General features: G+C 38.0%; 1 long non-coding RNA gene across 1 annotated transcript; it reads right to left on the reverse strand.

Moving 5' to 3' along the window:
- Nucleotides 1-1,720: 1,720 nt before the first annotated feature.
- LOC107804917 (uncharacterized) lies at nucleotides 1,721-10,966 on the reverse strand. Its single transcript, XR_001652321.2, has 7 exons — nucleotides 9,971-10,966; nucleotides 9,800-9,856; nucleotides 5,804-5,889; nucleotides 4,841-5,519; nucleotides 4,669-4,738; nucleotides 2,384-3,593; nucleotides 1,721-2,295 (listed from the first exon to the last, which is right to left on the reverse strand). It is a non-coding gene; the product is annotated as an uncharacterized LOC107804917 (long non-coding RNA).
- Between the last annotated feature and the right edge of the window lie 12,335 nt (nucleotides 10,967-23,301).

A 23,301-nucleotide genomic window follows, 5' to 3' on the forward strand; every position in this document is an offset into this window, starting at 1 on the left:
GCTATCTACTGATGTGGAACCAAGAACCTATTCTGAAGCTGCTAAGAACCCAAGATGGGTTGATGCTATGAAAGCAGAGATTCACGCATTGGAGGATAATCATACTTGGTCCATCATGCCTCTTCCTCATAGGAAGAAAGCCATTGGTTGCAAATGGGTGTACAAGATAAAGTATAAAGCTTCAGGTGATATTGAAAGGTTTAAAGCACGACTGGTTGCAAAAAGGTTACAATCAAAAGGAGGGAATTGACTATCAGGAGACTTTTCCTCCTGTAGTGAAAATGGTAACAGTAAGGGCAGTTATGTCTCTAGCAGCAGCTCACAACTGGCAAATTTATCAGATGGACGTGTTTAATGCATTCCTGCAAGGTGATTTAACTGAGGAGGTTTATATGCAATTACCTCCTGGCTTCACACAGTCATCCGGAGATCACCATGTTTGTAGGCTGCTCAAGTCTCTCTATAGACTTAAGCAAGCCTCTCGTCAATGGAACATCAAGTTAACTACTGCTTTGGTGTCTTCTGGTTTTATTCAAAGTCATCTAGATTACTCTTTACTCACTAAGAAGGTGCTGGACAAAATAGTTGTAGTTTTTATCTATGTAGATGATCTCTTGATCACAGGCAATGATTCTGATCTCATTCAGGAAACTAAGGACATTCTACAGCATAGTTTCAAAATTAAAGATCTTGGTGAGCTTAGATACTTCCTTGGGTTAGAATTTGCTAGAAGTAAGGAGGGAATATTGATGCATCAACGAAAGTATGCTCTAGAACTCTTCTCTGATTTGGGGTTAACTGGATCTAAGCCTTTAGCTACTCCATTGGAGCCTAATCTTAAGCTTACCTCAGTTGTTTTTGATCAACATATTGGAGAAAATGATGATCAATTGCTAGCTGACCCCAGTGTATATCAACGACTGATTGGTCGACTACTTTATTTGACTATCAGCCGTCCTGATATTTCTTTTGCAGTACAAACTCTTAGCCAATTTATGCATGCTCCCAAAGTGTCTCACATGGAAGCTGCTAGCCGTGTGGTCAGATACATCAAGTCTGCTCCTGGCTTGGGTATTCTCTTTTTTGCTTCTAGTGCTGCCCAGCTGCATGCATTTTGTGATGCAGATTGGGCTTCCTGTCTCAACACTAGACGATCTATCACAGGATACCTTATCATGTATGGTGATTCTCTCATCTCCTGGAAGTCAAAGAAGCAGTCTACCATTTCAAGGAGCTCTGCTGAAGCAGAGTACAGGAGTATGGCATCAACGGTCGCTGAGATCACTTGGCTCATTGGCTTATTCAAAAAGCTCAATGTTCAGCTTCATCTATCTGTGCCTCTTCACTGTGATAGCAAATCTGCTATCCAGATTGCTGCCAATCCTGTTTTTCATGAACGGACAAAGCACATTGACATCGACTGTCACTTCATTCGCGAGAAGATCCAACAAGGTTTGGTCAAGACTATGTACCTTGCCTCGACTGAACAGCCTGCTGATGTTATTACTAAGGGTCTTTCTCGTCTGCAGCATCATCACTTGCTTTCCAAGCTAGGAATGAAGAACATCTTCATTTCCCCTAGCTTGAGGGGGGGGGGGTGTAGAAGATAGTGCCAGTACACACGGTACTTAGTTAGTTGGGTCACTTAACTATAGTTAGTTGTTAACTTAACCATGGTTAGTCAATTGTATATAAATACTTGTATTACACATTGTAAATGTAAGAGAAAAAAATCATTTTCTTCTGCAACTCTATTACAGTTCTATCTCCTCTGCTTCTATTTTCTCTTCTGTTCTCTCGATCAATCTCACACACACATTGAATTAGTGTTCATTACAGAATTCAACACTAGCATATCATGTCCAACAGTATATATGCTACTAGTTAACAAGTGAAATTTCCAAGATGAAACAAATAGGAGTAAAACTGCTCGGATTATTACAAGAAGACTTCTAAGTAAACTACCAAGAAATGTCACTAACTGAGAATCCAGGTTCACGAACCTTCAACAAATTTTAGCTTTTTGGCGTTTCACATACTGAAGAATAGGCTCTTTTACCTGTAGACCCCAAAAAAGGTAACAAGAAGAATGATCTTCTAGATTGCGAAGTGTAACCAAGTTCCTCTGGAGAAATTTGATGCATACGATGCTTGCTTTCCTGTTACGTACGCGTATACTGACTAGACTTGCACCTGCTACAGACAACTGTTTCAGACTCATTATCTTTGTTTGTGCTTCCATATAGTTTTTCCATTCTCATTCCCAGCTATGAAACTCTCACGAGAAGCTACAGGCTGCATAATGTCATATGTAAGTTTTAACGATCGAGTTTCCTGCAGTAACAAACTTTTCAGATTAGTTGCAGTTCACGAGATAACCAACCTCAGCTCTGCTTGAGGTTTGTTTTCATGGTTTCTTCTCTTTGAGACAGTTCGATCGCTCAAGAGAGCCATTCTGGTATGCATCAGACTTCTGTCTTGATCGTGTGAGATCTGATCCAATAGAGTGGAGAGCACCGCAGGTGGATAGATCTCTATGATTGTAATTTCACCGATGGTCACTCAACTATGTTTTAATTTTACTAAAGTCACTCAATTATTTTTTGTCGCTTAAAAGTCATTTTGGCTCAAACTCCTACCATAAATATGACATGACATAAAATTTAGTGAGAAAAATCCAAAAATAAATGTCACATAAGCTTAAATGGATCATACTCAATTTAAATCCATTTCTTCCTTAATGTGATTTGACCCATAACCCAAATGTTTTCAATAAAAAAATATTAAATTTCACATTAGTTTAAAATGATTATCGTATACTACAAAATTCTTATCTTTTCTGTTACATAATGCCCATTTATAATTATTCTATACTAAAAAAATGCTTATCTTATTTGTATGCCTCATCCAAGTCGTTTTATAACTCTATTGAAGTTAAAATAGTATTGTATCCAACTCATATAACATATTTATAATTTTCTAGTGAAATTAAAATAGTATTGTATTCATCTTACATAACATATTAATGTATCATAAGCATACGAGAATAATAATAATTAGGCTAATAAGAGTCTATTTTCAAAATGAACATACACTTAAAACAACCTATTGCAATTGTTTAGACAAAAGAAATATTGTACTTGTACGATAAAAATCCTACAAAAACATCACAGGACCTAATTTTATTAGGGGTGTTTTTTTTTCCCCTATTGAAACCCATTTGGGTTATAGGTCAAATCACCTTAAAGGAGAAATGGATCTAAAGTGGGTATAGTCTATTTAAGCTTATGTGACATTTATTTTTGGATTTTTCTCATTAAATTTTATGTCATGTCATATTTATGGCAAGAGTTTGAGCCAAAATGACTTTTAACTGACAATGAGAAAGTTTAGTTACTTTTAAGTGACAAAAAAAATTGAGTGACTTTAATAAAATCGAAACATAGTTAAGTGATCGTCAGTGAAATTAACCCGCACTAAAGCTGTCGTAGAGTTTGTGATAGTAGTCTTGACGACAGCCATAAATTGACTTGAGTAAACACTAGAGGAAGTTCTGAATTGTTGGATTACCTGATTTAGTTCATGTCCACATCCTGACCAATGACATAGTTAATAAATGAATTAAAACTACAACAGTGTAATATCTATTGAACCCATATAAACTCATGACTATTATCATGACATCTTTCTCTAGGACTTTCTTAACCTCAACCAGCTTTTTCTCAGTCAAGTCCGAGTGGATCACACACTTGCCTGCAATAACGGAAGCGATCCAACAAATGGTGTAACTGTTATTTATTTCTTTCTCCTCCGTGCAAAGCCAAAGATGCAGCTTGCCAGTGAGTACATAGCCTAGCCTCAAGAAAGCCTATCTTGTGTCATTTTATCTATTAGCTTCCTCACAGTAGTTTGATTTACTTCTCCTCCTAGTTCACTTTGAAGTTTTCTAATCATTACATAGTTCATTGGCAGATCATGATACAAAGCCTGAGACATGACAGTCCATTACGAACATGCATTCCAGGAATTAAGCATCTAAACTCAATACAGCTCATAACAGGATTTCAATTAGTGAAATAAGATACTGTTATATATATGCCCTCCTCTCATACTTTGAGAACTTTACTTAACTAAATGAGAATACTAAACCTTTCTCCTCATTCTATCGGATGTTATTTGGATATATGTTCTTTCCATATCCTTCAGGTAGGAGGAGGAAACCAATACTCAGGGGATTTTCCATTGGTTAAGACAGGCAGACCACCAGATATCCCAGGAAGGAATCACTTAAATTCTTCTTATTTGATCTGATAATTTTGGGGAGTGACCGTTTGCAAAAGCATTAGAAACGCTAATCAGCGATTTGGGTGATGGTGGTGATCGCATGCATAAAGAGACAAACATTTATCTTGACTGAAGGTATGCTAAACCTATGCTTGACAAACATTTATCTTGACGAAGCTAGGAAAGGACACAAAAATTGAGGGAAGGGCATACAGTAACATCATCATAATAAAGGAGCTTTATTAGTATCATACGCTGAAAAAAAAGGAAAGGAGGAAAAGGATTTGATATTATAAACCAGATAAAAATAAAAAATAAAAAATTGGAACACCAATGGTTAATGAATATTGAAGCCTGTCTTTAAAGAATAACATAAAGCTTTACCTCTTCTGGCATCTTATCCAAAGTTCTCATCAACTGAATATATGTACGGACCATTTTATGCGCAGAACTCCTGAAACAGTGCTATTTCTTATCTCAGTGGTTCTAGCTATCCAAAATCAACTAGCTTAAGACGAAACAGTGAACTAGAATTTCATGACATCAATATAACTACCTCATCTGATTGGGTGTTATTTCAGTGGTTGAGTCACACTTGAATTTTCCCCGTGTTCATTCCAATTCGTTTCATATCCATTGACACTTTCTTGGCTGTCAGAGTTTGAATAACAGAAAGAAACTGCAAGTAGAGAACTAGCACTATCAGTTATCCTCAGGCTTAGATTATAGTGTCACAAATGATATAAAATTAACATCAAATGGATATTCTTTAGCTTTATCATTATTTCAAGCGATGCTATTCTGAGATGCTGAACTACTCAGCCTGTGATATAATTATATCAGTGCAAACATATAACTATCTAATTACAGTCCAAATCCAACCGTCCTATCTTGTTGTCATACATGCTGTCACGACCCAAAATCCACAAGTCGTGATAGCACCTAACTCGACGGTCAGCCAATTAACAGTTAACACAATCCTAATAAAATAAATGTATCAGCAATAACATAACTGAATTTCCATATAAAATCCCAAGGACTGGTAGTACAAGACATGAGCTACTAAGACTAGATTGTTGTAAAAACGAATATGAAATAAATACAACTTCTGTTTGAAAGGTACTTAAACAGAATCCATCTCTAGGACTACCCAGGGACAAGTGGTAGCCACATCCAGAAGGCACGAACATCCTCAGAGTCAGCTCCCGACATCACCAGCAGCTCCGCTCCAAAATCTGCATGCAAGGTGCAAAAGTATAGCATGAGTACAACCGACCCCATGTACTCAATAAGTATCTTGACTAACCTCGGTGAAGTAGTGACGAGACTTTTTAGTTAAAAGATACTCACTGATATAACCTGTACTGTAAGGTTGTAACTAATAACCCAAAATTAATGTATTTTTTGAGCCTTTTATACCCTTTCTTTCTAGCCTATCCAAAACTCACATTACGGTCCAAAGAAAGACCTTCTGATCAGTCTTTAAAAAATGCCAAGTCAGACAAATGAAAAGTCTTACCGGCGAACATAACATTCTGTTCCACAGCAGAAAGGACTCTAATCTCCAACAGAAGGAGTCATACCAGCAACACTCCAAATCCCCAGCTGGAGAGATATAAAACGAGAGAGTCTTATTGGTGAAAACCTTCGCAAGCACCATAAGGCGATGAAAGCTGAGAAAAAGCAATAGAACAATACTACAATATAACAAAAAAGAGTACATGAAACGAATATGTGAAGCAATAACTGAGTACTAGCAATTTAACATTTCCAAATATCTCGACCAATCATTTACTTAGAGCGATAACCAACAAACCACGATAGTAACTCCTCAAGATGTCAAATCAAATGGCACGGCAACACCTTTCGTACATTTATCTCATCCTCACCAAATATACGGGTAACAATACCAACCAGGTGAAAGAAATGCTGATAACAGTAATGACACAGTAAGAAATACACAAGTAACAATGATGAACAAGGCAGTACATATAGACAACAGTAATAGACTAGGTAGGAGCATAAGAGTAATGACATCAATTAGGAAAGAAGAACATAATTTCACCTAACTAGCATGGTAGAAGGCATAGATGTAGATATAACAAATAAGAGGAAAAAGCATGGTCTTTATAAGCTAACACATAGAGGCATGAACGACTAACATGGTAGAAGGCTTATACTAAAGTGCAACAAAATAGATACGACATAGATGTAGATATAACAGCAGGAAAGAAAGCATGATATTTGCAAGTTAAATAAATAGAAGGCATGAACAACACCAACAACAATCGAGATAGAGGACAAAGACAAAACAACGACGACACGTCACGTAGATAACATAGGTGCAACAGTAGTAACTCCAGGTAAAGGCATGAATGTACACACAAGGAAAACATATCACAACGTAATACATGTCCCTTGTCCTCGCCTGCACGGAAATACCCTTCGTGCCATGAACTCATGATAATATAAAAGCATGGTAATATAAATGAAATGGCACGACATCACCCTTCATGCTTTTACTCTCATCCTTACATGATAATGCAAATGAGATCAGGATAATATAAATGAAATGGCACGGCATCGCACTTCGTGCTTTTACTCTCAAATGAAATAGCATGGCATCACCCTTTGTGTTTTTACTCTCAAATGAAATGGCACGACATCACCTTTCGTATTTTACACTCTCCCTCGCATGATAATATGTATACAATGACACGGCATCACCCTTCGTGCTTTACACTCTTCCTTACCAAGCATATGTATATCAATGACAAACAAGGTAGGAAACATAAATAACGTCAAGGAGAGTATTTAAACGAATATTCCAAATGAACCCCAATCACAACTTTCAAGCCAACAATAGTTCAATAAACTCTCGACAACCTTATTATTCAAGTATTTCAACAAATCTCAAGAATGATCTACAACACGAGTAAAAAAATCTAATATCTCAAGAATATCGGCCATAGCAATGTATTAATGATTGAACATAATGATGACCAAATTAGACACATCAATGTTTCTCAAAATCCCGTCAAATTTTAATCAAGTTATAATAAACTAAATCTTGATTTCTAACATTTAATTCCATATTCTTAGTGATCTAGAAGTCAAGTAGGACATGAAGCAAGAATGGTCATGTAATTCTACAAGGTGCAATTTATAGTATAATTTACTCCCGAGCATGATTAACCCTGGCACATGCATGTATGCCCGTCACGTCATATATGTATCACCCCCGCATGTAGCAAATAATGTCAAATAGTAGGAAAAATTCCCTTAACAAAGTTAGACAAGACACTTATCTCAATTCGGCCAACTAAATACTCAAATTAGCTTATTCCTTTACAAATTCACCTCCGCCCAACTCAATCTAGCCAAAAATGACTTAAATACATCATACAATGCAAGAGAAAACAATTTCAATTAATAAAGTTATGACCTTTAAACAATTTTCAAAAAGTCAACAAAAGTCAACCCCGGGCTTGCCCGGTCCAAACCTAAGTCCAAGTGTAGGTCTTGACTACCCATAGCCCCCACGAGTTTATATACGTATTTTGTTTCCAAATTCGAGTCCTATTCGACTTTCAAATCCCAAATTTTTATTTTTCAAAGCTTTGACAAAATCCCCAAATTTTTTCCTAGATTCTCATGAATTAGATGTTGAATCTTATGTATAATCACGAAATATAATTGAAAGTTGATTAAAATTGCTTACTCGATAGTTTGGTATGAAAATCCTTCCACAAGATCGCCTCTCATCGAGGTTAGGGTTCAAAATATAACAAAATGAATCAAAAACCCGAATTACACAGCTGAAAACAAGCTGAAGATGCCGCATTTGTGATCTAGGGTTCGTAATTGCGAACCCTCGCAAAAGTGAAGAAGCCTTCGCAATTGCGAACAAGAACAGGGCTGGAAAATGTCGCAATTGCGAACTGGACATCGCAATTGCGATAAAAAAAAGTTCGCAATTGCGAGTACACCAGAAACCAACAGTCTCTCCAACACGGAAATGAGCATAACTCTCTCATACAAAGTCCGAATTCCACGATTCTTTTTGCTATGGCTCCGTAATTACGATACGGATCTAATGCTTCAAAAAAACTTAATTTTGAGCTCATTTGCATAATATGAAACTATTTATGCTTGAAGAAACGGTGCCGAAGCAAAAAAAAAAACAAGCGCAACACAACCTAAACCTATCTGAAACTCACCCAAGCTACTCGGGACCTCATTCGGACATACCAACAAGTCTTGTAACCCAACACGGACCTACTTGAGGCCTCAAATCACGTCAAATAACATCGAAATTATGAAACACACCTCAAATCGAATTTAATGAACTTATGAGACTTCTACAGCTTGCGCCGAATCATATCAAATTTACCCGGCATGACATCAAATTTTGCATGCAAGTCTCAAATCACATAACGGAGCTAATCCAACTTTCGGAATCGCATTCCGACCTTGATACCACCAAAGTTAACTCTCGGTCAAACTTCTCAACCTTCCAAAACTTCAATTTTCCAATTTTCGCCGACATGCTTCAATTTACCCTATGGACCTCCAAGTCCAAATCCGGACGCACGCCTAAGTCCAAAATCACCATACAAAGCTATTGGAATCACCAAAACCCCAATCCGAGGTCAAAATGCTAAAAAGTCAAACTTGGTCAACTCTTCCAACTTAAAGCTTCAATTCTGAAGTTTATTCTTCCAAATCGATTCCAGGTAACTTGAAAACCAAAACCAACGATTCACACACGTCATAATACATCATGAGAAGATACTCGTGCCCTTAAACTGTCGAGCAAAGTGCAAATGTTCAAAACGACCAGTCGTGTCGTTACACATGCATATTCCTCGGTCGTTAGTCCATCTATTTTTTGCACACGCAGAACAAGAGTATGTTAAGATACTTCTTCTGCAATGCATCATAAACACCTCCAAATAACAAAGAAGTGTAAAGAACTGATAGGGCAGAATATAAAATCTAACACAAAGTATGATAGACTAGTCAAAGATCAACATGCCTTTTCCCAACCAATCAATCAGTCGACGTGATTCAGCATCCATGGGCATGAGTTTCTTAATTTTCATCTCTGCTTGTTATATAAGCATTAACGGAATTAACGCAGATAACTGAAAGAGACTGATAGCATGATAAATTTAACTTGGCAGAAAGAGGTAACCTAAAGGTAGAACAGATTTATCACTAAAATCATCACCATCCATGTGCCTGAGACTTCAATACAATATTTGAAAATTTTAGGTACTTTATCACCAAATTCACTAACAAAGAGATATAAAATAACAATCTAAAATAACCAAAGCTAAAGATGTAAATCAACTCTCTAAATAATCAGCGTTCCAATCAATCAATTTGCAATTGAACAGATTTAAGTTTCAAGTGAAATCCAGTGTATACAGTAGTGATCGATCTTAACGTGTTCAAAAATAGCGGATGAAAAGAAAAATGTGCAAAGGATGAAGTTAAACAGGGGATTTACCAGGAGTAGTGAGTCCTGCTCCATAATTTCTGATTCCTTCACTTTCTGAGCCACAACCTGTGAATTCCGATAGAAAAATGAAAGTTACAATATGCATGTGAATTAAACAAATGAATCAAAGTGGAATGAATAGAAAAGTATTTCTCCGATGATATCTCTGCTAATACTCACCATCGTTTTGCCAGATTTCTGTAGAGAGAGAAAGATTTGGAGAATTAGAGCTCCAGTTTTTCGGAAAGCTTTGCCGGAAATGAATGAAATTGGCGTGAGGGAAGTATAGTGCAGGGGAGGTGAGTTTAAGCGCAACGCGGACTGCGTGCTATAGTGGCTTAAACAGTAATTTCAGGAAAATGCAGGGTTCTTTTTGTATTGGGTAAATTGCTCTTGACACCGCTGAATGAAAGTAACTATTGTAAAGATACGTCCTCTTTTTTTTAAAAGGAATTTTTACCTCATATATATCTAATTTTGGTTACCTCCTAACCCTAAGCCACTAAGTACGCTATTCAGTTACACTATTTTCTTTCTCTCTCTACTTTGATACATGTCATTCTCTTCCCCCGTTCCCTGAAAATACAATGTTCAATCTCAAAATTCCTCTCACTCACATCACCTACGTTATCTCTGATCCCAATTTCTCCAATTCTCTTGAGTGTTTCTTAATTTTTGAATTTTCTTTAATGTTTTCCTTGGATGTATTGCTTCCCCACCTAACAGTTGGACGCTTTTGTCTGAGAACCTACACGACTCAGATTTTTTATGCTGCCGTTGGATGCTTTTGTCTAAGAACCTACACGACTCAGATTTATGCCTAGGGGAGTTAGGTTTCAAAAGGATATTCTTGCGTTCCTTAGATTAAATGTAGGTGTCATTCAGATTTTCTATGCTGCCGTAGAGGTTAGGCAAACATCCGTTCATCCCTTTCTCCTTAAGAAGCCTAACAACACTGCCTACATGCAATGAGAGGATGTGAAAGAGGAAATCAACGCAATCCTTTTCAGCCTCCGCAAATACAACTTTCCGTGATCTTCAATACAAGATTCAAGCTTTAACAGAGTTCTTATTCTGCCACCATTGTTCGACGGCGGATTCGCCAGAAATTAGGGTTTGTTCTTGAACAAAGACGTCGGAGTTTGAGGCTGAGCAACTTGAATTTTCTGTTAATATATTTCAATGTATCTCGTTGTATTTCCATGTATTTCATTGTATTCATTGTCCTTTTTTCATTGTATTTCAATGTATCTCGTTGTATTTCATTATATTCACTGTCTCGTTGTATTCCATGAATGTATTCATATATTTTTTAACTAATATAATTTATGTATTCAGATGTATTATATAATTTCTCTGAAGATTGTTATGTTTTTGGGGTGTTTTTCGGTTGAGAATCTTTTTTATAACTGGAAATACAAATTTTGTGTGTTATATTTGAGTTTGTTGAGTTGTATTAGGAGTCTATTATGCTAATTGATTCACTTTCCATTTAAAAACAGTGTAATTCCATGTTTCACGTCGTGAATACATTCGAATACAATAATTTGTCCAGTTGTAATCCCATGTTTCACGCCATGAATACATTCGAATACACTCGAATACAACAACTGATTAGCTGGACTTCCATGATTCACACCTATTTTTGCTATTGTATTCATGAATACAATAGCTTAAATATATCTAATACATCTTATAACAACAGAAAACATATCTACAATCCGTAATATAGCAAATGGTATCTATAGATAGCTAATTATCTTTTAGTCCTTTATGAAAATTTCTCTTTACTAATGAGTTAGATGACTATATATTTTGACTTTATACCAAGTTTTACAAAAATATTACTATATAGCTTACCCCAACTTGTTCTCTATTTGTTCATTGATTCATATGCCTTCTGGAAAATACTCAGCTCTTTACAAAAGTTTGTGTTTCCCTCTATTGGTTTTGAAGATAATAAGGTTCAACAGAATTTCAATTTCTTGTAACGTTTATTACTCCTTTTAATATTCAATGGCATTTCAGGTTATTTTCTATATATGGTCCTGTGAACATGTTATACGTCATGTTGCTATGCAGAGAAGACCCATTATTTGGAGTGAAGGATTAGGGAATTTACTTTGTCTTTGAATTGTGCTTTTTCTTCATGAGGAGGAATGATGATATATATATTTGCCTATTTGGGTTTCCACATGCTTGATATGATCGATATTCTTGCTACAGGATTACAGCTTAGTGCAAAATATGAGCGCGTAACTCTCTTTGCCTCATTTTATACTATGAAGTAAAGTCACAGGAATAGAGGAATAATAATGCTACCTGATGAAATATAAAACTTTTAAACTATAATTTCAAAATACATGTGTTCATGCTAAACACCTTAAGATTGAATCCACTAACTTTAAATCCTTGATCCGGCTCAATCTTCGAGACATGATTCTAGAAGCCCAAAGGAACAAGGAGCTAAGGATGTTTAAAGGAATTAATTGGCAAATTTGCTAGGGGGAGCAGAAAACGTCGCCTTGTTCTAACCACTTGTGCTCATAATCCATTGTCGAAGAACCGTCCAATAAAGCCTGCAAATTTCCACGAACTTTTTGCAAGCACTTGTGGTGACGAAGTCTCCTCAGCACAACATTCTTATCAAGAGATTGATGAGACGACTTCAAATAGAGTTGGCTACTTACTGAGGTTACACTCTCATTCTCGTTACTATCTTGATCATTATGTGAGAAACTCACCTTTTGGGGCTCAGAGAAAGAAGGTCGTTGCTCTTTAGATATCAAGAAAGCCATGTTTCTTTGAATGATTGTAATATCAATAATTTTCACAAGTCAAGAGGTAGTGGAAGAATGGTGAGTTGGACTAAGTCTATAAATAGCATTCTATATGCAAATATTTCTGTGGGTATATAGGCAACTCGTTGTCTTCTTCTAAAGAGTAACGCATATTTGGGTTCCTCTGGTTTTATTTTAAGCTAGTGGTTTCTTGATCAGATAGTAGCAAATGGATTGTACACTTAGTATATAAGTAATAGCAGCTCCCAATTTTTTCCTAAATGTGCAAATAAATTGATAAACAAAACACACGAAAGCGTGGACTAAAGTATTTGTTAACTTATCGAGAAATAAGTAAAGTGTCAGCACAATATAATAAGTGTAATGGTTATCCTGAAGTGGGAGGGTGGGGACCAGTGGCGGAGGGGGTTCAAAATAATTTTTTGTATCTAGTAGAAATTGAACTCATGACCTTATGTAGATTTTGAACCCTCTTGACCACTAAACTATACTTTTGTATTGTGTTAAGGGGGTTCAAAACTTAATATATAAAAGTAAAAAATAAATTTTGCCTTATATACAGTGTATTTTTTCGGCGAAAGGGGTTCGGATAAACCCTTGCGCCCCTAAATCCGCCCCTGGTGAGGACCAATCTATTGAAACTTGAAAAAGGAGGAGAATGGAGGACAATGCAAATGATGGAAACAGTGGGCTGTGTCACTAGTTTTATTTCCAAACCGACTGCGTAAGCGTAACTGAGGACATTTTATTGGGCTCATTTGCTCATTTTATAGGTACTTTTATCTTTGTCAATATTCCTCACACATTAAAATAAGTTTCACTGGAAAAGAAATTTAACTTACTAAATTATGCACGCAGATATCGACTCTTTTGAATTTCTGGCATTCGGTAGGAAGTTTTGTGGTAAATTCTCGTTCAATTTTGAAGATATTATGAACCCCGTAAACGGCGGTACTCAACAAAGTTATAGATATTGCAAGATATTAGATTACGCCCTTTTCATCGTGGCTTTTGCATCTATATTCTGTTTTTAGGTTACAATTGAACTTATACCTACCTTGCAAAAAAATTGTAAGTTTATCCACTTTACGATCAACTTCAGTTTAAAAATAGCACGGGCTAGCCAGTTTTCGGACTGGTCATTTAAAAATAGCCAGCGTTTGCAAAGTCATTGAAAAATAGCCATTATTTTGCTGCAACACGTAAAGTTCCAACAAAATATACTGGAGATCGGTGCACCTATGTATGAACTTCTAGCATATTATGCTGGAACTCCAACACGCGGAAAGTTCCAATATAATATACTGGAGATTGGAATACCGGAGCTCTAATCTCCAGTATATTATGCTGGACCGATATATTATACTGGAACTCCAGTATATTATACTGGAGTAATCCAGCATAATATATTGTTCGGATTTTGAACAGTGTTTTCGTTCAGATTTATCTTTACATAAAAGGTGGCTAAATTTCGATTACTTTTGAAACTGTGACTATTTTTGAATGACCACTTGTAAATATGGCTATTTTTGAATTTCTCCCTCAACTTCAGACTTATCCGGTCTGAAGTTAAAGAAAATTAAAAAAATTACATTTTAGATGCATTTAAGGCCAAATAGGTCTGAAGTGCAACCAATCGTTTCATGCACTTAAGGCCAACAAATCTGAAGTGAAAAATTATACTTCAAATGCACTTAAGGCCAAAAGGTGTGAAGTGCATCAAAAGTTTTCCTGCATTTAAGACTAATAAATCTGAAGTGAAAAATTGTACTTAAGGCCAAATAGGCCTGAAGTGCAACCAACGTTTTCATGCACATAAGGCCAAATAGGCCTAAAGTGTTGTTACACATTGTGTATTCGGCGTTATCATGCCGTAAAGGGGCTAGTTCGATAGCAAGATAATTTTGATGAGATAATTAAATGATGCGATAGTTATACGTTAAGATTGGAAGTTATTCGAGTTGTGATTAAAAAGTCAGACAAAGATCGCCGCAAGTTATGGGTTTTAAATTTCACTGAAATTTGGATAAAATATTTATGAGCTTTTCTCTCAATATACTAGGAGTTATAGTGTGTTCTACCGAACGAATCGAAGGTCTATGAGTCTAGTTTCCAACGCAACAAATCGTTCATTAATACGACTTCGGAGTAGAGAGATATTAACATTTTCGTACTAGGGTGCACACTGCTACGGGAGCAGTGTGCTTAGTCGGTTTTAGTTAAAAGTTTTTTTTTATTTAAGTCAATTTAAAACAGAATCCCTGCATTTTATCCTCTCCAAAACAGAACCTAAAACCTAATAATTACTCTCAAACTCCTCACATCCATCTAGCCAATCATAACAGCAATTTAATCATCCTCGAGATGGAGAACACCATGGTAACTTCGGAATCGTGAATTCTTCCGTGTTTCATTTTTCGTAGGAAGACTTTGCCTTGAAGTAATCTCGAATTTAAAGTAATTCTGATCACATAAGGTATGATTTAACTTCCTATTTTATCTTTGTAAACTTCTACTATAAGAATTCTTAAGGAATAGTTGAAACCTCTATAGAAATGTTCTTGATTTTTTTAGGAAACCTCTCTTAATATGACTTGATTGTTGGGGCTGTTCTATATAGTTTTATTGTGTTGTTTGGATCTGTGAAGACATGTATGGAATCGTGTCAATGAGGAGATGTAGTAAAGTAAAAATTTGGTAGTGTGTTTCGGGGAAATTAAACTACAAAAGAGTCTACAAATTCATGCCCGCAAATTGTTCACTTAAATGTCTAAATGAAGAATTATATAAGATATGAGCTTGAATTTGATATTGAATGGTTCGTATTATGTAGGAAATCATTCCTAAGGCTTTCGAGGTCTCGGAAACCGTATATAACTCCATCGACAAGGTATGTAGGGCTTTTGCTATACTTTTCGGCATGACTAGAATTCGAATAAACGTTTATCGAATTGTTTCGTCGGATTCGAGTTATTTCACCTTCAACTCATAAAGATGCTTAGACCTTATCCTTTATCATAGATTGCTTACTTCAGAGAATATCTATGAATTCTCGATTTTCCTTGTTCCTTGCTTAAAAAGAACTAGAGCTTTTTTACTTGTTCTGCTTTCGACGTTCATATAAATCATGAATAATGGTCGCTGAAAAGTAACACTTACTTCAAAGGTACTCATAACACATAACTCTCATGTTCTTAGTACTTGTTGGCTTGTAGTTGAACATTAAATACTTTAGTGACAACCATGATAGTCGGGGAATAATGATGATAGGCCACTTCGACACTTCTTAGAATACGTCTTTTAAGGTTAGTTTCGCATTGTACTTATATATGTATGTATTTACTTTCATTACCGAGCCGCACTATAGTCAGACGGGTATGACACCTATTGTGTAACCACAGATCAATTGGGATTACCGAGCTTCACGTGGCCAGGTATGATTCTACCGAGCCTTTATTATGGCCGGGTATGTTATGGATATTATAGCCCCACAGAGGGATTCATTATTATTATATAATGTGATATATTATAAGTAGCGATAGTGAGCGACGACTCCACGAGCATACATTTATATTCATGTTGAATTTTAGTTTCCTATCGAGGCTAGTTTCAGAATTCAGATTGTCTCTATATCTCTTCTCTTGTTAATTACATTTTTCATGTTACATTCGTCGCCCTACATATTCAGTACATATTTCGTATTGACACCTTTTTATGCGTTGTATTCATGCCCACTGGTTTGGATAGACAGAGTTGTGTGCCTCCTCAGTAGGACCTCCAGGATCAGCGTTGGGTGTCACACTCCACTTCTTCGGAGTTGCTTATTTTGAGTCCATAGGTACTATTACAGGTGTATATGTGTAGTTTTGGGCATGTCGGGAGCCTTGTCCCGGCTTGCTGAGATTCTCTTACACTCTTAGAGGCTTGCAGACTAGCGGTCATTGCATATATATATGTCGTATATATGTCGTGTTGGGCTCTTTTGCCTTCAGGTTATTACCTTTCAGATCATATCTCATGGTTGGTTCGCTCGGGCCTTCGGGTGCCGGACACACCTCCCAAGATTGGGGTGTGACAAACTTGGTATCAGAGCAGGTCAGTCCTAGGGAGTCTACAAGCCGTGTCTAGTAGAGTCACATGAGGCTAACAGGCATTTAGGATTATTACTCTCTTCTTGATCTAGATCGTGCAATAGAGCCTAATCATAGGTGTTCATTCCTAATTCTCTTTTTGTTTACCTTCTCAGTGATGCCTAATACTACGAGACGACAAGTGGATATGAAATTTATTCAGAGGTTGGATAAGGAGGCGGGAGAGGGCACAAGTCGGGTGACACTTGCTAATGTAGATCAACATGAGCCACAGAATGAGGCTAATTCTCAAGCTTCCGGGGCAGCACCCCCACCACCCCCGGAAGGGTATAGAGGAGCTAACGTACCTTCAGTCCCTCTCCTAGTTGTTCCTGATCAGAACCTAGACATGCAGAGTGCTATACAATTGTTGACTCGAATAGTGACCTCCCAGGCCTAACACCAGACCCTCGGTATTACTGATAGATCCGTGAGTGCGAGAGTTCAGGACTTTATCAACTTGGATCATCTAGTATTTACAGGGGTTGATCCTAATACTGACCCACAGGATTTTCTGGATCGTATGCAACGGACCTTACAAATTATACATGCCACAAATGTTGAGTCAGTGGAGTTTACCTCTTATAGACTACGTGATATTGTTGTGACATGGTATGAGACTTGGAAGCAGCCTCGGGGGCCTAATGCGCCACCAGTGACATGGAAGGAGTTCTCTGAGGTATTTTTACAACAATATTTGTCAATTGAGCTTCGAAGAGCCCGACGAGAAAGGTTCTTACACTTAGAACAGGGTAATATTATGTGTATAATTTAAAGCATTTTCGAAAGTAGTAATATTAATATAAAATTATTTTTTTTCAAATCATTTTTTTCTTTAAAAAAAAAGTTCCACTTTAAAAAAAATTTCACTTAAAATACCATATCAAATATATATTTAACTATAGCAAGGTTGTTAAACTTACGGGGTGTAATATCCTTCCCCCTTTAGAACATTCGTCCTTGAATGTTGACTGATAGAGATTTGCAAAATTTTCACTAGGGTCTCCTCTGTAAATTAAACTTAAAACCCAAACTATATCTGAAGTCTTGACTATTCACAACCTTTTGTACTCGAGTATGTCGTATCTTTTTCACCTTTACCTTACTTACCTTTCAATCTTACATCGTATTTGATGTTTCTTTCATAACCTCCTTTCCACATTACGCCTTAAAGCTCTACTGTGATACCTGCACCTCTGGTGCATACAAACTCTAGCGAAAGCTTCATACTAACTTCTTACGACTCAGCTCTATGGCACGATTTGGAACCAAAAGAAGGGTAACATTTCCTAAATATCTTATAGCCTCTCAATTATAAATGTGGCGCGCAACACACCCATAAGTGAGACTCTACTAGGCACGGTTTTGTAGACTCTCTAGGACACGACTCGCTCTGATACCACTTTGTCGCGCCTCAAACTTGGGGAGGCGTGGCTGGCACCCGGTGTCGCACTGGCCCGAGCGAACCACTCTGTAGCTCATGATCATTCGACCAAAACTAGAACATACATAGGTCTAGTTAGCTGAATTCATTCCTTTCGTAACTATCATGGGCTCACATGGCCACAACTCATAATGTACAACTGTAAGTGAAAAACACTGTATCACTGAACCATTTTTCTTAAAACATGAATACATATGAGCCGTCAAAGCCTCTAACATACCGTACAAACTGAACCTCTGTCTACAAAGCCTCTAATATTATTCGACATCAAATGGGATAGGGTACCGGCCTACCTATAAGTCTGTAGAAAAACTTTAACACGATGACTCATAGACTCGGTTGCACTCCGAATGAGGTGGAGTCTTACCGATCCTTCGCTGAATGCAAACCACGTCTACTGTGAGGGCTCGTCAATCTGATTATCTATACATGCAGGCATGAATGCAGCATCCCCAACAAAGGGACATCAGTACGAATAATGTACTGAGTATGTAAGGCAGAACTAAAACATAATAATAAGTCAACATTAATTAAAGACATATAAGAATCAACCTGAATCTCTGAAGTGCCACCTTATCTGCATACTTATCATACTTACATATATAATGCTTCTATTTAAGACTATTTCTATTATCCATATTGTATGATGCATGACTGCCTAACTGATCAGTGGTAACTGTGCGACCGGCCGTAGCGTGGTGGTAAATGCATGACTACCCGACCAGTCGTAGCTTGGTGGTAAATGTGTAACTGCCCAACCGACCGTAGTTTGGTGGTAAATGCATGAGTGTTTGACTGGCCGTAGCTCAGTGGTAAATTGTCACGACCCTAACAGCAAACCCGGTCGTGATAGCGCCTCTCGTGAAGACAAGGCCAGCCAATCGAACATAATTCACCATTTTAAGCAGTTAAATAACATAAAGATACTTTAAACATGATTAAATAGCAATATTTAGCAAAAATAGAGATAACAAAACGGAAACCCAACCCGATACAGACCTAACCGGGGTGTCACAAGTCATGAGCAACTAAGGATCCTGATACAAATCTACTAAATACGATATCTGGTACAACTATTTGAAAAACATAGAAATAATAAGATAAGGGAGACACAGGGGCTGCGGATGCCAACAACTACCTCGTAGTCTCCGAAACACCGCCTGGACTGGAAGGATCAACACTCAGGAGCGGGACTTGCTACGCCTGAATCTGTACACACGGTGCAAGGAGTAATATGAATACTCCGACTCAATGAATAATAAATATAAATAATGACTGAAAGTAAGAAAATACGTAAAACACAAGGTATTCTATACCGAAGCAATAAAATCACTTAAAATCAGTAAATCAGTGAAGAATCAGGTAAAAATCCCTTTTCAGCAGGTAAAACAAGAAATTAACAGGTAAATAACAAGTAAAAGTTTGCCCCTCGGGCACAGTATCAACAAAAATTGCCCCTCGGACAACATTTCAGAACAGTACCAGCCCCTCGGGCTCAATCTCAGAACAATATCAGCCCCTCGGGCTCAATCTCACATCACAATAGGTACTCGTGCTCACTGGGGGTGTACAGACTCCGGATGGGGCCCCTTACGGCCCAAGCGTAATATCAAGTCATCTCGAGGCATCAAGTCTAGGCCCTCAGCCTCATATCAATCAAGCCACCTCGTGGCGTATATAACTCAGGCCCTCGGTCTCATAAACAATATCAACAAGCCTCCTCGTGGTGTACATATCTCAGACCCTCGGCCTCAAATCAGTATCAGTGTTTCCTCATAACTAGGCCCTCGGCCTTACTCAGTCAAAAATACTCACAAGCCCCTCGGGCATTAGTAAAATAGTATTTCTCAGCCCAAAACATCATTTAAGTCTCAAAACGGAGTAAAAGTGGCTGAGTAGTAAAACAGTGAAAAATAACATGACTGAGTTCAATTAATAAGTCAAAACAGTGAGAAAATAGTAATAAAAATCCCCGAAGGGTTCAAATAATTGGCACGAAGCCCAAATATGGCAATCAGCCCAATCATGATGATAACATATAAGTTCCAGTCAAATACGGGGTAAAATCATCAGTCGGGACAGACCAAGTCACAATCCCCACTAGTACACTACCCCACACTCGTCATCAAGCGTGTGCCTCACCTCAATATAGCACTACGATGTGCAATCCGGGGTTTCAAACTCTGAGAGTATCATTTACAATCATTATTCACCTCGAATCGGCTAAATCCCTAACTCGCGACGCCTTTGCCCCTCGAATCGGCCTCCACACGCATGGAATCTATCCAAAATCAGAACGAGTACGTCACAATATGCGAAGGGAACAAAGTCCAAATAAAAACAATCGAATTACCACAAAATTCCAGAAATTGATCAAACCCGACCCCCGGGCCCACATCTCGGAATTTAACAAAATTTACAAAACTAGAATCCTTATACTCTCACGAGTCTAACCATACAAAAATTATCCAATTCTGATACCATTTGGTCCTTCAAATCATCATTTTACATTTTTGAAAGATTTCACAATTTTCTTCCCAAATTCTATCCCAAATCACGAATTAAATGATGAATTATATGATAGATTCATGTACTCTAGCCAAATCTGAGTTAGAATTCACTTACCCTGATAAATTTCTTAAAAACCCTTCGAAAAATCGCCAAAATCCGAGTTCTCTAGGTCAAAATATCAAATAAAACTCAAAACCTCGTATTTATAGAGTACCCCACAGATTTCCAGCTTCGCAGACTGCACAAAATTGACCGTGGTTCGCACAAAACTAGTGCGGTCCGCACAAAAACAACCGCAGCCGCACAGGCTTTCCTCTGCAGTGACAGGCTATAGTGTTTTGGCAATAACTTCCGCTACAGATGTCCAATTTGTGATACCTTTTCCTTTTTGGAAACTAGACACGAAGGGATACAACTTTCATCTTTGAATCATCTCAAAATTCCTTGTAGATCAAAAGATATGAATTTCCAAAGTAAGACCAGTCAAATATTTCCGCACCGCGGCCGCAAAGCATTTAGTGCAGTCCGCACAACACCTACCGCGGCCGCACTTTATTTTGTGCGGTCCGCACAACACCTACCGCGGCCGCACTTCGTTTTGTGCAGACCGCGCTGGTGGGTTCCGAGGCCTGAAATCCTTCTGGACCTGCTACAACTATGATTTTCGGCCTAAAACATCCTGGAACCTACCCAGAACTCCCGGAACTTCAAACCAATTGTACCAACACATCCCATGACATCGTTCAAACTTTTTCAGAACGCTCACAGCAACATCAATCACCAATTTAACATAGGATTCAAGCCTAAGAACTTCAAGAACTCTTAAATTATGCTTTCAATCAAAAAGTCCATCAAATCTCGTCTGAATGACCTAAAATTTTTCACACACATCCCAAATTACACAACAAAGCTACTATCACTCTCGGAATTCCATTCCGACCTCTATATCAAAAATCTCGCCTATCAACCGGAACCACCAAAATATCAGCTTCGCCAATTTAAGCCTAAATCTTCTCTATAACTCCAAAACACATTCTGATCGCGCTCCTAAGTCACAAATCATCTTCCGAAGCTAACCGAACTATCGGAACTCACCTCCGATCCTTCTAACACATAAGTCAACATCCGTTTGACTTTTCCAACTTAAGCCTTCTTAAAAGAGACTAAGTGTCTCAAACTTCACCAAACTCATTCCGGACTCGATCTGCCCAACCCGATACCATAAAAACACGGATAACAAAGCAAAAAGAAGCTGAAATGGGGGAAATAGAGCGATAACTCATGAGATGACTGGCCAGATTGTCACATCCTCCCCAACTAAAAAAATGTTCGTCCTCGAACGAGTCAAGAAACATACCTGAAGCCTCGTATAGGTGAGGATATCTGCTCCGCATCTCCCGCTTGGTCTCCCAGGTAGCCTCCTCCACGGGCCGACCTCTCCACTGCACTTTCACTGAAGCTATATCCTTTGACCTCAACTTTTGAACCTAACGACCCAAAATAGCTACTGGCTCCACATCAAAGGTCAAATTATCATCCAACTGAACCATGCTGAAGTCCAAAACATGAGACGGATCCCCGATATACTTCCGGAGCATAGAAACATGAAATACCGGATGCACACTCGACAAGCTGGGTGGCAAAGCAAGCTCATAAGCCACCTCCCCAATCCTCTGAAGCACCTCAAAAGGCCCAATGAATCGAGGACTTAATTTCCCTTTCTTCCCAAATCTCGTAACACCCTTCATGGGTGAAACCTTCAACAAAACCTTCTCGCCAACCATGTAGGACACATCTCGAACCTTCCTATCAGCATAACTCTTTTGCCTCGACTACGCTGTATGAAGCCTCTCCTAAATCACCTTCACCTTCTCCAAAGCATCATGTACCAAATCAGTCCCCATAGTTTGACCTCACCGGGCTCAAACCAACCAACTGGAGATCTGCACTGCCTCCTATACAAAGCCTCATATGGAGTCATCTGAATACTTGACTGGTAGTTGTTGTTATAAGCAAACTCTACAAGCGATAGGAACTCATCCCATGACCCTCCAAAATCAATAACACTAGCACGCAACATATCCTCCAATATCTAAATAGTACGCTCGGACTACCCGTTCTTCTAAGGATGAAAAGCTGTGCTCAACTCAACTTGAGTACCCAACTCTCTCTGCACGGCTCTCCAAAACTGCAAAGTAAACTGAGTACCTCTATCTGAAATGATGGAAACTGGAATGCCATGCAAACGAACAATCTCCCAGATATAATCCCTACCAACCGCTCTGAAGAATAGGTAGTACACACAGGAATGAAGTGCGCGGACTTGGTCAGCCGATCCATAATTACCCAAATAGCATCGAACTTCCTCAAAGTCCGTGAAAGTCCAACAACAAAGTCCATAGTGATTCTCTCCTCTTCCACTCAGGAATATCCATCTGTTGTAGCAAGCCACCCGATCTCTGATGCTCATATTTCACCTGCTGACAATTGAGACACCAAGCTACAAATCCCACAATATCTTTCTTCATTCTTCTCCACCAATAGTGTTGCTTCAAATCCTAATACATCTTTGCGGCACCTAGATGAATAGAATACCACGAGTTATGGGCCTCCTCCAGAATCAAC

This window comes from Nicotiana tabacum, chromosome 3 (assembly GCF_000715075.1).
Source record: "Nicotiana tabacum cultivar K326 chromosome 3, ASM71507v2, whole genome shotgun sequence".
In the NCBI taxonomy this organism is placed as follows: Eukaryota; Viridiplantae; Streptophyta; class Magnoliopsida; order Solanales; family Solanaceae; genus Nicotiana; species Nicotiana tabacum.